Genomic DNA, 14,635 nt, shown 5'->3' with positions numbered 1-14,635 from the left:
ATTTATAATCTCAGTGTGACTCTGACTGGACCCATCCTCACACTATGGAGTATTTATAATCTCAGTGTGACTCTGACTGGACCCATCCTCACACTATGGAGTATTTATAATCTCAGTGTGACTCTGACTGGACCCATCCTCACACTATGGAGTATTTATAATCTCAGTGTGACTCTGACTGGACCCATCCTCACACTATGGAGTATTTATAATCTCAGTGTTACTCTGACTGGACCCATCCTCACACTATGGAGTATTTATAATCTCAGTGTTACTCTGACTGGACCCATCCTCACACTATGTATTTATAATCTCAGTGTGACTGACTGGACCCATCCTCACACTATGGAGTATTTATAATCTCAGTGTGACTCTGACTGGACCCATCCTCACACTATGGAGTATTTATAATCTCAGTGTGACTCTGACTGGACCCATCCTCACACTATGGAGTATTTATAATCTCAGTGTGACTCTGACTGGACCCATCCTCACACTATGGAGTATTTATAATCTCAGTGTTACTCTGACTGGACCCATCCTCACACTATGGAGTATTTATAATCTCAGTGTTACTCTGACTGGACCCATCCTCACACTATGGAGTATTTATAATCTCAGTGTTACTCTGACTGGACCCATCCTCACACTATGGAGTATTTATAATCTCAGTGTTACTCTGACTGGACCCATCCTCACACTATGGAGTATTTATAATCTCAGTGTGACTCTGACTGGACCCATCCTCACACTATGGAGTATTTATAATCTCAGTGTGACTCTGACTGGACCCATCCTCACACTATGGAGTATTTATAATCTCAGTGTGACTCTGACTGGACCCATCCTCACACTATGGAGTATTTATAATCTCAGTGTGACTCTGACTGGACCCATCCTCACACTATGGAGTATTTATAATCTCAGTGTGACTCTGACTGGACCCATCCTCACACTATGGAGTATTTATAATCTCAGTGTGACTCTGACTGGACCCATCCTCACACTATGGAGTATTTATAATCTCAGTGTGACTCTGACTGGACCCATCCTCACACTATGGAGTATTTATAATCTCAGTGTGACTCTGACTGGACCCATCCTCACACTATGGAGTATTTATAATCTCAGTGTGACTCTGACTGGACCCATCCTCACACTATGGAGTATTTATAATCTCAGTGTGACTCTGACTGGACCCATCCTCACACTATGGAGTATTTATAATCTCAGTGTGACTCTGACTGGACCCATCCTCACACTATGGAGTATTTATAATCTCAGTGTGACTCTGACTGGACCCATCCTCACACTATGGAGTATTTATAATCTCAGTGTGACTCTGACTGGACCCATCCTCACACTATGGAGTATTTATAATCTCAGTGTGACTCTGACTGGACCCATCCTCACACTATGGAGTATTTATAATCTCAGTGTGACTCTGACTGGACCCATCCTCACACTATGGAGTATTTATAATCTCAGTGTGACTCTGACTGGACCCATCCTCACACTATGGAGTATTTATAATCTCAGTGTGACTCTGACTGGACCCATCCTCACACTATGGAGTATTTATAATCTCAGTGTGACTCTGACTGGACCCATCCTCACACTATGGAGTATTTATAATCTCAGTGTGACTCTGACTGGACCCATCCTCACACTATGGAGTATTTATAATCTCAGTGTGACTCTGACTGGACCCATCCTCACACTATGGAGTATTTATAATCTCAGTGTGACTCTGACTGGACCCATCCTCACACTATGGAGTATTTATAATCTCAGTGTGACTCTGACTGGACCCATCCTCACACTATGGAGTATTTATAATCTCAGTGTGACTCTGACTGGACCCATCCTCACACTATGGAGTATTTATAATCTCAGTGTGACTCTGACTGGACCCATCCTCACACTATGGAGTATTTATAATCTCAGTGTGACTCTGACTGGACCCATCCTCACACTATGGAGTATTTATAATCTCAGTGTGACTCTGACTGGACCCATCCTCACACTATGGAGTATTTATAATCTCAGTGTGACTCTGACTGGACCCATCCTCACACTATGGAGTATTTATAATCTCAGTGTGACTCTGACTGGACCCATCCTCACACTATGGAGTATTTATAATCTCAGTGTGACTCTGACTGGACCCATCCTCACACTATGGAGTATTTATAATCTCAGTGTGACTCTGACTGGACCCATCCTCACACTATGGAGTATTTATAATCTCAGTGTGACTCTGACTGGACCCATCCTCACACTATGGAGTATTTATAATCTCAGTGTGACTATGGAGTATTTATAATCTCTCTGACTGGACCCATCCCCATCCTCACACTATGGAGTATTTATAATCTCAGTGTGACTCTGACTGGACCCATCCTCACACTATGGAGTATTTATAATCTCAGTGTGACTCTGACTGGACCCATCCTCACACTATGGAGTATTTATAATCTCAGTGTGACTCTGACTGGACCCATCCTCACACTATGGAGTATTTATAATCTCAGTGTGACTCTGACTGGACCCATCCTCACACTATGGAGTATTTATAATCTCAGTGTGACTCTGACTGGACCCATCCTCACACTATGGAGTATTTATAATCTCAGTGTGACTCTGACTGGACCCATCCTCACACTATGGAGTATTTATAATCTCAGTGTGACTCTGACTGGACCCATCCTCACACTATGGAGTATTTATAATCTCAGTGTGACTCTGACTGGACCCATCCTCACACTATGGAGTATTTATAATCTCAGTGTGACTCTGACTGGACCCATCCTCACACTATGGAGTATTTATAATCTCAGTGTGACTCTGACTGGACCCATCCTCACACTATGGAGTATTTATAATCTCAGTGTGACTCTGACTGGACCCATCCTCACACTATGGAGTATTTATAATCTCAGTGTGACTCTGACTGGACCCATCCTCACACTATGGAGTATTTATAATCTCAGTGTGACTCTGACTGGACCCATCCTCACACTATGGAGTATTTATAATCTCAGTGTGACTCTGACTGGACCCATCCTCACACTATGGAGTATTTATAATCTCAGTGTGACTCTGACTGGACCCATCCTCACACTATGGAGTATTTATAATCTCAGTGTGACTCTGACTGGACCCATCCTCACACTATGGAGTATTTATAATCTCAGTGTTACTCTGACTGGACCCATCCTCACACTATGGAGTATTTATAATCTCAGTGTTACTCTGACTGGACCCATCCTCACACTATGGAGTATTTATAATCTCAGTGTTACTCTGACTGGACCCATCCTCACACTATGGAGTATTTATAATCTCAGTGTTACTCTGACTGGACCCATCCTCACACTATGGAGTATTTATAATCTCAGTGTTACTCTGACTGGACCCATCCTCACACTATGGAGTATTTATAATCTCAGTGTTACTCTGACTGGACCCATCCTCACACTATGGAGTATTTATAATCTCAGTGTTACTCTGTTACTCTCAGCGTGACTCTGTGTTATTCCGTGTTACTATGTTACTCAGTGTTACTCTCAGAGCCACTCTGTGTTCCTCTCAGAGCTACTCTGTGTTACTCTCTGCGCTACTCTGTGTTACTCTCTGCGCTACTCTGTGTTACTCTCTGGGTTACTCAGTTACTCTCTGTGTTACTCTCTGTGTTACTCTCTGTGTTAGTCTCATAGCCACTCTGTGTTACTCTCATAGCCACTCTGTGTTACTCTCAGAGCCACTCTGGGTTACTCTCAGAGCCACTCTGGGTTACTCTCAGAGCCACTCTGGGTTACTCTCAGAGCCACTCTGGGTTACTCTCAGAGCCTCTCTGGGTTACTCTCTGGGTTACTCTCTGGGTTACTCTCTGGGTTACTCTCTGGGTTACTCTGTGTGTTACTCTCTGTGGTACTCTCTGTGTTACTCTCTGTGTTACTCTCTGTGGTACTCTCTGTGGTACTCTCTGTGTTACTCTCTGTGTTACTCTCTGGGTTACTCTCTGTGTTACTTTCTGTGTTACTCTCTGTGTTACTCTCTGTGTTACTCTCTGGGTTACTCTGTGTGTTACTCTCTGTGTTACTCTCTGTGTGTTACTCTCAGCCAGGGTCGACACCATTTAGGCGTTTGTTTGGTCGATAGGCTGTTGGTCAACCGAGATTTCTTTAGTCAAACAGGAGCAAGAGAATATATTTATAATATATGCCATTTAGCAGACGCTTTTATCCAAAGCGACTTACAGTCATGTGTGCATACATTCTACGTATGGGTGGTCCCAGGAATCGAACCCACTACCCTGGCGTTACAAGCGCCATGCTCTACCAACTGAGCTACAGAGGACCATGCATCATGGTGTACAAGACATCGGTCTGCTTCAGGCTGAGTGGATTCATTCATCGTGGAGGCCCTGGGGATGGAACAGCCCATTAGTCTGAGAAGTGCTACTGTAATTGTATATTGTTATATTACATTAGATGGACAATGGTGCAACACTAATAAAAATTATATTATATATATTCTATATATTATATAAATTATATTATTTTGTAACAAATGCGCGTTCTGATTGAATAGTGGTCGCTGTCCACGGTTCTGAAACACATCAGTGCGCTGTTGAATTTGCGCCTTTTCCTAGACCATGTTGCTATGTGCCTGGCTTAATAAATCATCAATATATCTACAGAAATAAGACAGATCCTGCTTCTGTTGCCTGTTTGAATGTTTGTTTATTAGCCTACTGATTCACCAAGCACCAAGCCTCACGCAACGACATGTCAGGTAAACGATTTTTTATTTAAAAAAAATCTATATTTTAATTATTAAATAAAAAATCTTAGCTGTATTAAAGGCTTTACACAATTTTGTATTCGTTAGTACAGCCTCTGATATTATTTATAATTTATTTAGTGTTTACACTTCCAAATTGTCGGGAAATTGTATATTTATAATAATAAAATTGTATATTTATAATAATAATAACGCATTATGAATATAATAATAATAATAATATAATAATAATAATAATATAATAATAATAATATAATAATAATATAATAATATAATAATAATATAATAATAATATAATAATAATAATATCGAATAATAATATAATAATAATATAATAATAATAATATAATAATAATAATAATATAATAATAATTTAATAATAATATAATAATTATAATATAATAATAATAATATTATAATAATATTATAATAATAATATTATAATAATAATATAATAATAATATAATAATAATATAATAATAATATTATAATAATAATATAATAATAATATTATAATAATAATATTATAATAATAATATTATAATAATAATATTATAATAATAATAACGCTTCTTTTTCTTGATCTTATTGTTGTTATTATTACGATAATAAGTAACGTCATTATCATGAGTATAGCAGCCTTGTAATAACCACCATCGATCACATCTTGTTTAGTCTTAATACCGTAACTTATTTAGGCCTATATTTCAATACTTACAGTGGGGAGAACAAGTATTTGATACACTGCCGATTTTGCAGGTTTTCCTACTTACAAAGCATGTAGAGGTCTGTAATTTATTTTTAATTTTTATCATAGGTACACTTCAACTGTGAGAGATGGAATCTAAAACAAAAATCCAGAAAATCATTACCTTGTATGATTTTTAAATAATTAATTAGCATTTGATTTCATGACACAAGTATTTGATACATCAGATGATGATGGCATCATCATGATTCTACCTAGTTTTTTTTAGTTTCCAGTTGCACCATAAATCCAGAGAATTCCATACCTTGATGTTTCATGTTCTGAATTCTGTCGCTGTACATTTCAAAAGTGCTGAACAAATATATTATATTGACTACGTCCGTACTAGCTCGCTCATTGTCTTAATCGAAATTACGGATTGGCTCTTATCCGCTCTTCGTTCCCTTATGCCATAGTGTGTACATCTCAACTGTCAGTAGAAACCACATTTGTTTTAGTAATTCAGCCATATCAGCTTTGTTTTATTAAAAGGCAGTAAATGAGGCTGAATTAACTGTTTCTCTGCCAGACAAGGCTCCGCTGTTAGCCAGGTGTAGCAGAGGTAAGGTGTTGGGACTCTGCTGTGAGGACCGCTTTTTGTAGACCTTAACAGTTTGTGGGCTCCGTTTGTCACCGTTATAGTGAAATTAATGTATTGTTTAGTGTTGTGTAGTGGCTTTGCTGGCATCCATCCCCCCAAAACATGTTTTTAGTTTGCCCCAAGATTAACATGCTAAAATCGCAACTGAAGGCAACATATCCTAAAAACAGGACAGGCCAAAGTAAAATGGACATTTGGACAATCACAGCTATTGTCCAGGAGTTTCACCCCATTGTCATGATCAGTGGTTTTATCAAATCAAATTTATTTATATAGCCCTTCGTACATCAGCTGATATCTCAAAGTGCTGTACAGAAACCCAGCCTAAAACCCCAAACAGCAGGCAATGCAGGTGTAGAAGCACGGTGGCTAGGAAAAACTCCCTAGAAAGGCCAAAACCTAGGAAGAAACCTAAAGAGGAACCAGGCTATGAGGGGTGACCAGTCTTCTTCTGGCTGTGCCGGGTGGAGATTATAACAGAACATGGCCAAGATGTTCAAATGTTCATAAATTACCAGCATGGTCAGATAATAGTAATCACAGTGAACAGGTCAGGGTTCCATAGCCACAGGCAGAACAGTTGAAACTGGAGCAGCAGCACGGCCAGGTGGACTGGGGACAGCAAGGCGTCATCATGCCAGGTAGTCCTGAGGCAAGGTCCTAGGCCTCAGGTCCTCAGAGAGAGAGAAAGAAATAGAGAATTAGAGAGAGCATACTTACATTCACACAGGACACTGGATAGGACAGGAGAAGTACTCCAGATATAACAAACTGACCCTAGCCCCCCGACACATAAACTACTGCAGCATAAATACTAGAGGCTGAGACAGGAGGGGTCAGGAGACACTGTGGCCCCATCCAATGATACCCCCAGACAGGGCCAAACAGGAAGGATATAACCCAACCCACTTTGCAATGCACAGCCCCCACACCACTAGAGGGATATCTTCAACCACCAACTTACCATCCTGAGATAAGGCCGAGTATAGCCCACAAAGATCTCCGCCACGGCACAACCCAAGGGGCTGCACCAACCCAGACAGGAAGATCACAGTGACTCAACCCACTCAAGTGACGCACCCCTCCTAGGGACGGCATGAAAGAGCACCAGTAAGTCAGTGACTCAGCCCCTGTAATAGGGTTAGAGGCAGAGAATCCCAGTGGAAAGAGGGGAACCGGCCAGGCAGAGACAGCAAGGGCGGTTTGTTGCTCCAGAGCCTTTCCGTTCACCTTCACACTCCTGGGCCAGACTACACTCAATCATATCACCCACTGAAGAGATGAGTCTTCAGTAAAGACTTAAAGGTTGAGACCGATTTTGCGTCTCTCACATGGGTCGGCAGACCATTCCATAAAAATGGAGCTCTATAGGAGAAAGCCCTGCCTCCAGCTGTTTGTTTAGAAATTCTAGGGACAATTAGGAGGCCTGCTTCTTGTGACCGTAGCGTACGTGTAGGTATGTACGGCAGGACCAAATCAGAGAGGTAGGTAGGATCAAGCCCATGTAATGCTTTGTAGGTTAGCAGTAAACACTTGAAATCAGCCCTTGCCGTGACAGGACGTCAGTGTAGGGAGGCTAGCACTGGAGTAATATGATCACATTTTCTGGTTCTAGTCAAGATTCTAGGAGCCGTATTTAGCACTAACTGAAGTTTATTTAGTGCTTTATCCGGGTAGCCGGAAAGTAGAGCATTGCAGTAGTCTAACCTAGAAGTGACAAAAGCATGGATTAATTTTTCTGCATATTTTTTAGACAGAAAGTTTCTGATTTTTGCAATGTTACGTAGATGGAAAAAAACTGTCCTTGAAACAGTCTTGATATGTTCGTCAAAAGAGAGATCAGGGTCCAGAGTAACGCTGAGGTCCTTCAGTTTTATTTGAGACGACTGTACAACCATTAACATTAATTGTCAGATTCAACAGAAGATCTCTTTGTTTCTTGGGACCTAGAACGAGCATCTCTGTTTTGTCCGAGTTTAAAAGTAGAAAGTATGCAGCCATCCACTTCCTTATGTCTGAAACACAGGCTTCTAGTGAGGGCAATTTTGGGGCTTCACCATGTTTCATTGAAATGTACAGCTGTGTGTCATCCGCATAGCAGTGAAAGTTAACATTATGTTTTCAAATGACATCCCCAAGAGGTAAAATATATAGTGAAAACAATAGTGGTCCTAAAACGGAACCTTGAGGAACACCAAATTTTACAGTTGATTTGTCAGAGGACTGTCGTGGAAATTTCCTCTTTTTACCTAATCATGGGAGCAAACCAACACACACGCCAGAGTTAGTTTTAAAAGTCCATCTTTAATTATATGAGCTCTTATCACAATCCTGTGACTCTCAGATAAATTCAGTCTCCTAGTGATTTTTTGAGAGTCCTCTTTCAATGCAACTGAGTTCCTTTTAATAGCAAAGGCACACATAGTCAGATAGCATAGACATAATTCATCGTTCAGCTTTGTCTCCTTTCCCAAACCCCAGAACCATAAACCAAGTCCTCCATATCAACAGGCATATATCAAATTGTCATTTATATACAACCCACTCAAAATACAAACTCCTGGACAAACTCACGGAGAGGGGGTGAGGCTATAGGTTAAGATAGAAACAACATAAGAGGGAGCATAGAATGATTCCAGACACTGCCACCCTTCTTTCCCCACTGGGAAAGGTAGGGAGTATAAGATATGTTTACACATGATGACACTTTGACCTCTCCCCTCTCAGCAACTTAGTCCTGACATAGAACAGATAACTGCCAATGGCCACCACTATAGTACAACAAAATACATTCTTATGAGAAGTAACTTATACACATTTGATGAATATTAAACATCTAACAAATGTTACCAACAAATTCTGATAATTCCACGACAGGACAAATCATTCACAGAGACAAACTGATATCTCGCCGACAGATAAGATCTAAATCAGGCCAGAACATGTCCGTGTAGAACAATTTGGGTTTCCAATCTCTCCAAAAGAATGTGGTGATCGATGGTATCAAAAGCAGCACTAAGGTCTAGGAGCACGAGGACAGATGCAGAGCCTCGGTCTGATGCCATTAAAAGGTCATTCACCACCTTCACAAGTGCAGTCTCAGTGCTATGATGGTGTCTAAAACCAGACTGAAGCATTTCATATACATTGTCTTCAGGAAGGCAGTGAGTTGCTACGCAAACAGCCTTTTCTAAACATTTTTGAGAGGAATGGAAGATTCGATATAGGCCGATAGTTTTTTATATTTTCTGGGTCAAGGTTTGGCTTTTTCAAGAGAGGCTTTATTACTGCCACTTTTAGTGAGTTTGGTACACATCCAGTGGATAGAGAGCCATTTATTATGTTCAACATAGGAGGGCCAAGCACAGGAAGCAGCTCTTTCAGTAGTTCAGTTGGAATAGGGTCCTGTATGCAGCTTGAAGGTTTAGAGGCCATGATTATTTTCATCATTGTGTCAAGAGATATAGTACTAAAACACTTGAGTGTCTCTCTTGATCCTAGGTCCTGGCAGAGTTGTGCAGACTCAGGACAACTGAGCTTTGGAGGAGTACGCAGATTTAAAGAGGAGTCCGTAATTTGCTTTCTAATGATCATGATCTTTTCCTCAAAGAAGTTCATGAATTTATTACTGCTGAAGTGAAAGCCATCCTCTCTTGGGGAATTCTGCTTTTTAGTTAGCTTTGCTAAACGTTGGCCTGTTCTTATTTTCCTCAATTAAGTTGGAAAAATAGGATGATCGAGCAGCAGTGAGGGCTCTTCGATACGGCACGGTACTGTCTTTCCAAGCTAGTCGGAAGACTCCTTTTATGTTTGTATCCGTACATTTTGAACAAGCTGATCATAGCAAAAAATTAAAATACTTCTGTATTTCCCGCTATGTAAACATATTGCAAATAGGATCGCGATAACTCTTGATAACGTAGCTGATATTCAGTGCTTAAATAGCCAAATTATTTAGGACAATTAAAGCCAACACAATGGCCTGTTTTACAAATGGTGGGGCTACCACATGGAAGGGTAGTCAGAAAATTCCATCGTGGGCCGACATGGTAGGCTCCGGGGCGACATGGTAGGCTCCAGGGCCGACATGGTAGGCTCCAGGGCCGACATGGTAGGCTCCAACAAAGCAAGTACGTGCAGACGTCCTTTTTTGGTGTTGTAACGGTAGGCTTACCACATAGATGGGCATTCATAAAATGTAATTTCAGGCAACACCATAGGCTACAACTCGGTAAGCACGGGCCAATGCCTTTTGGATGTCGTTTGGGGGGGGGGGGGGGGGGGGGGGTCGTTCCGGACCTGCATTGATTTCCAAATCCACGGACATTGGTTTTTGGTCCAGTCCGGACCAAATCTGAACCAATCATCGGCGTTTGTTTGATTCAGATTTTGTCTGGTCTGGACCAGTCTTGATTTGTTCCAAACATAGATGTCTGTAAATTACTTATTTTCAATTTTCATTCAGAACCAAAAAATTGGCCTGATTTCAACAGCCATAATTTTATTTTGTTCAAAGTTTGGAAAATATGCCTTTTCAGCGTCCTGGGTAATATATATTTTAAACATATGGACATTCACCTCTCATTCAGAACAACTTAACTTCAACGTCTGGAAAATACGTATTTTAGAGGTCTTTACAACGTCATTTTGCAAACTGGAACTATTCTAGTTTTGCGGGTGTTGCACTTTTGCCTGTGTTTGACAGGTGTTGTTCGCGTTTTGCTCCAGGAAACAACTGATTCGATTGAATTGATCTAAAGTGCCGCGCGTAAGCTATATATGAATGGCATGCATGTAGCCTAGCAACTTCAACAGTGAACGCTTTTATTTTTATATGTTTTGTGCGTATGAATTGAATATTACCAAATTCATCAGTAAAAAAAAAGATTGAGCCTATTTAATGCAACCCTTTGCTCTTAATAATAGATCGCAAAGCAGCAGCATACAACTGACCTAAACGTTAAACAAGTTAACCTTCTCATCCATAGCCTGAAAATGCATCTCAAGTGCAATTGCACTGTTTAGCTCACACCTGAAGGCTGGGGGGGGGTTATTGAGGACGTACTGCGGATCGCTAAAAATATCCTACTGATTATGATCACACTTCCTCAATTCAAATATGATGGCGCCACTATAGGATAGAGGGTCTGGTATAGTTTAGAAACTCGGGAACCAAGCTATAAGTTATCCGTGTGGGCGTTATCACCTGAACATGTTGAAATACTGTATCTTCACACCTAGAATAAACACATCCGGGCTTGAGTCACAACTGTCAGTTTATTGGGAAATTCTTCTGTAAAAGTAAAGATACCTTTAATAGAAAATGATTCAAGTGAAAGTCATCCAATAAAATGCTACTTGAGTAAAAGTATTTAGGTTTTTACATATACTTAAGTATCAAAAGTAAATGTCATCGCTAAAATATTCTTAATAAGGTATCAAAAGTAAAAGTACAAGTATAAATCATTTCAAATGTATTATATTAAATAAAGCCTGACGGCCACATTTAAAAGATGTACATTTACGGATAGCCAGGGGCACGCTCCAACACTCAGACACTATTTACAAACGAAGTGTGTGTTTAGTGAGTCTGTCGGATCAGAGGCAGTAGAGATGACCAGGGATGTTCTCTGTTTAGTGAGTCCTCCAGATCAGAGGCAGTAGTGATGACCAGGGATGTTCTCTGTTTAGTGAGTCCTCCAGATCAGAGGCAGTAGGGATGACCAGGGATGTTCTCTGTTTAGTGAGTCCTCCAGATCAGAGGCAGTAGGGATGACCAGGGATGTTCTCTGTTTAGTGAGTCCTCCAGATCAGAGGCAGTAGGGATGACCAGGGATGTTCTCTGTTTAGTGAGTCCTCCAGATCAGAGGCAGTAGGGATAACCAGGGATGTTCTCTTGATAAGTGTGTGAATTAGACCATTTTCCTGTCTTGCTAAGCATTCAAAATGTGACGAGTGTCCTTTTGGGTGTCAGAGAAAATGTATGGAGTAAAGAGTACATCATTTGCTTCAGGAATGTAGTGAAGTAGAAGTAAAAGTTGTCAAAAAATATAAAGTACAGACACCCCCAAAAACGACTTAAGTAGTGCTTCCAACTATTTTACACCGCTGTGTGCATACATGTGTCACGTAAAGAGAGCGAGGGTTGAGGGAATAGGGAATGTTTTCCCGAAGCAAAAGTGTGATTTCGGTTACAGAACCTTTCAGTCAGAGAATAGCTATAATTATGTCGCAGCTTCAGCAACACGGACAGCGCGATGAACACTGTTGATCTGTGGTGGTCGCTGCAGCAGGGAGGAGATGGAGACAACCGGTGCTATTAACAGTCACTTGACACAGCGCAGCAAGTCTGAGCCGGACTCAGCACAATCAAATCTATTGCTGATGGGAATCCCCTGAGTCATTTGTGTGTCTTTAATGATTTAATAGAACTGTGTGCTTAAAGCATCAAATCACATTTTATTTGTCACATACACATGTTTAGCAGATGTTAATGTGAGTGTAGTGAAATGCTTGTGCTTCTAGTTCTGACCATGCAGTAATATCTAACAAGTAATCTAACAATTTCACAACAACTACCTTATACACACAACTGTAAAGGAATGAATAAGAATATGTACATATAAATATGTATGACTTTGTATATATAAATATAATTATATATATAATATTTAATATAATATAATATTTAAATATAAATAATATAATATATGCAGTAGATGGTATAGAGTACAGTATATACATATACATATGAGATGAGTAATGTAGGGTATGGAAACATTATATGAAGTGGCTAGTGTTACTCTGTTACTATGTGTTACTCTGTTACTATGTGTTACTCTGTTACTATGCGTTACTCTGTTACTATGTGTTACTCTGTTACTATGTGTTACTATGTGTTACTCTGTTACTATGTGTTACTCTGTTACTATGCGTTACTCTGTTACTATGTGTTACTCTGTTACTATGTGTTACTCTGTTTCTATGTGTTACTATGTGTTACTATGTGTTACTCTGTTACTATGTGTTACTCTGTTTCTATGTGTTACTATGTGTTACTCTGTTACTATGTGTTACTCTGTTACTATGTGTTACTATGTGTTACTCTGTTACTATGTGTTACTCTGTTACTATGTGTTACTCTGTTACTATGCGTTACTCTGTTTCTATGTGTTACTCTGTTACTATGCGTTACTCTGTTTCTATGTTTTACTCTGTTTCTATGTGTTACTCTGTTACTATGTGTTACTCTGTTTCTATGTGTTACTCTGTTTCTATGTGTTACTCTGTTACTATGTGTTACTCTGTTACTATGTGTTGCTATGTGTTACTCTGTTACTATGTGTTACTCTGTTACTATGCGTTACTCTGTTACTATGTGTTACTATGTGTTACTCTGTTACTATGTGTTACTCTCAGCGGAACTCTTCGTTACTATGTGTTACTATGTGTTACTCTGTTACTATGTGTTACTCCGTTACTATGTGTTACTATGTGTTACTCTGTTTCTATGTGTTACTCTGTTACTATGTGTTACTCTGTTACTATGTGTTACTATGTGTTACTCTGTTACTATGTGTTACTCTGTTACTATGCGTTACTCTGTTACTATGTGTTACTATGTGTTACTCTGTTACTATGTGTTACTCTCAGCGGAACTCTTCGTTACTATGTGTTACTATGTGTTACTCTGTTACTATGTGTTACTCTGTTACTATGTGTTACTATGTGTTACTCTGTTACTATGTGTTACTAGGTGTTACTCTGTTACTATGCGTTACTCTGTTACTATGTGTTACTCTGTAACTATGTGTTACTCTGTTACTATGTGTTACTCTGTTACACTCTGTTTCTATGTGTTACACTCTGTTTCTATGTGTTACTATGTGTTACTCTGTAACTATGTGTTACTCTGTAACTATGTGTTACTCTGTAACTATGTGTTACTCTAACTATGTGTTACTCTGTTACACTCTGTTTCTATGTGTTACACTGTTACTATGTGTTACTATGTGTTACTCTGTAACTATGTGTTACTCTAACTATGTGTTACTCTGTTACACTCTGTTTCTATGTGTTACACTGTTACTATGTGTTACTCTCAGCGGAACTCTTCGTTACTATGTGTTACTCTGTTACTCTGCATTACTTTCGGCATTACTCTGTTACTCTGTTACTGAGCGTTACTCTGTGTTACTCTGATCGTTACTCTGTGTTACTCTGGGTGTTACTCTGTTACTATGTGTTACTCTGCGCGTTACTCTGTTACTCTGAGCGTTACTCTGAGCGTTACTCTGTTACTCTGCTTTACTCTGTGTTTCTCTGTTACTCTGTTACTCCACATTACTCTCGGCATTACTCTGTTGCTCTGTGTTACTGAGCGTTACTCTGTTACTATGTGTTACTCTGAGCGTTCCTCTGTTACTATGTGTTACTCTGAGCGTTACTCTGTTACTATGTGTTACTCTGAGCGTTAC

This window comes from Oncorhynchus gorbuscha, linkage group LG05 (genome assembly GCF_021184085.1).
Source record: "Oncorhynchus gorbuscha isolate QuinsamMale2020 ecotype Even-year linkage group LG05, OgorEven_v1.0, whole genome shotgun sequence".
Classification (NCBI taxonomy): domain Eukaryota; kingdom Metazoa; phylum Chordata; class Actinopteri; order Salmoniformes; family Salmonidae; genus Oncorhynchus; species Oncorhynchus gorbuscha.
The sequence above is the reverse complement of the archived record's forward strand: the minus strand, read 5'-3'. Positions refer to the sequence as shown.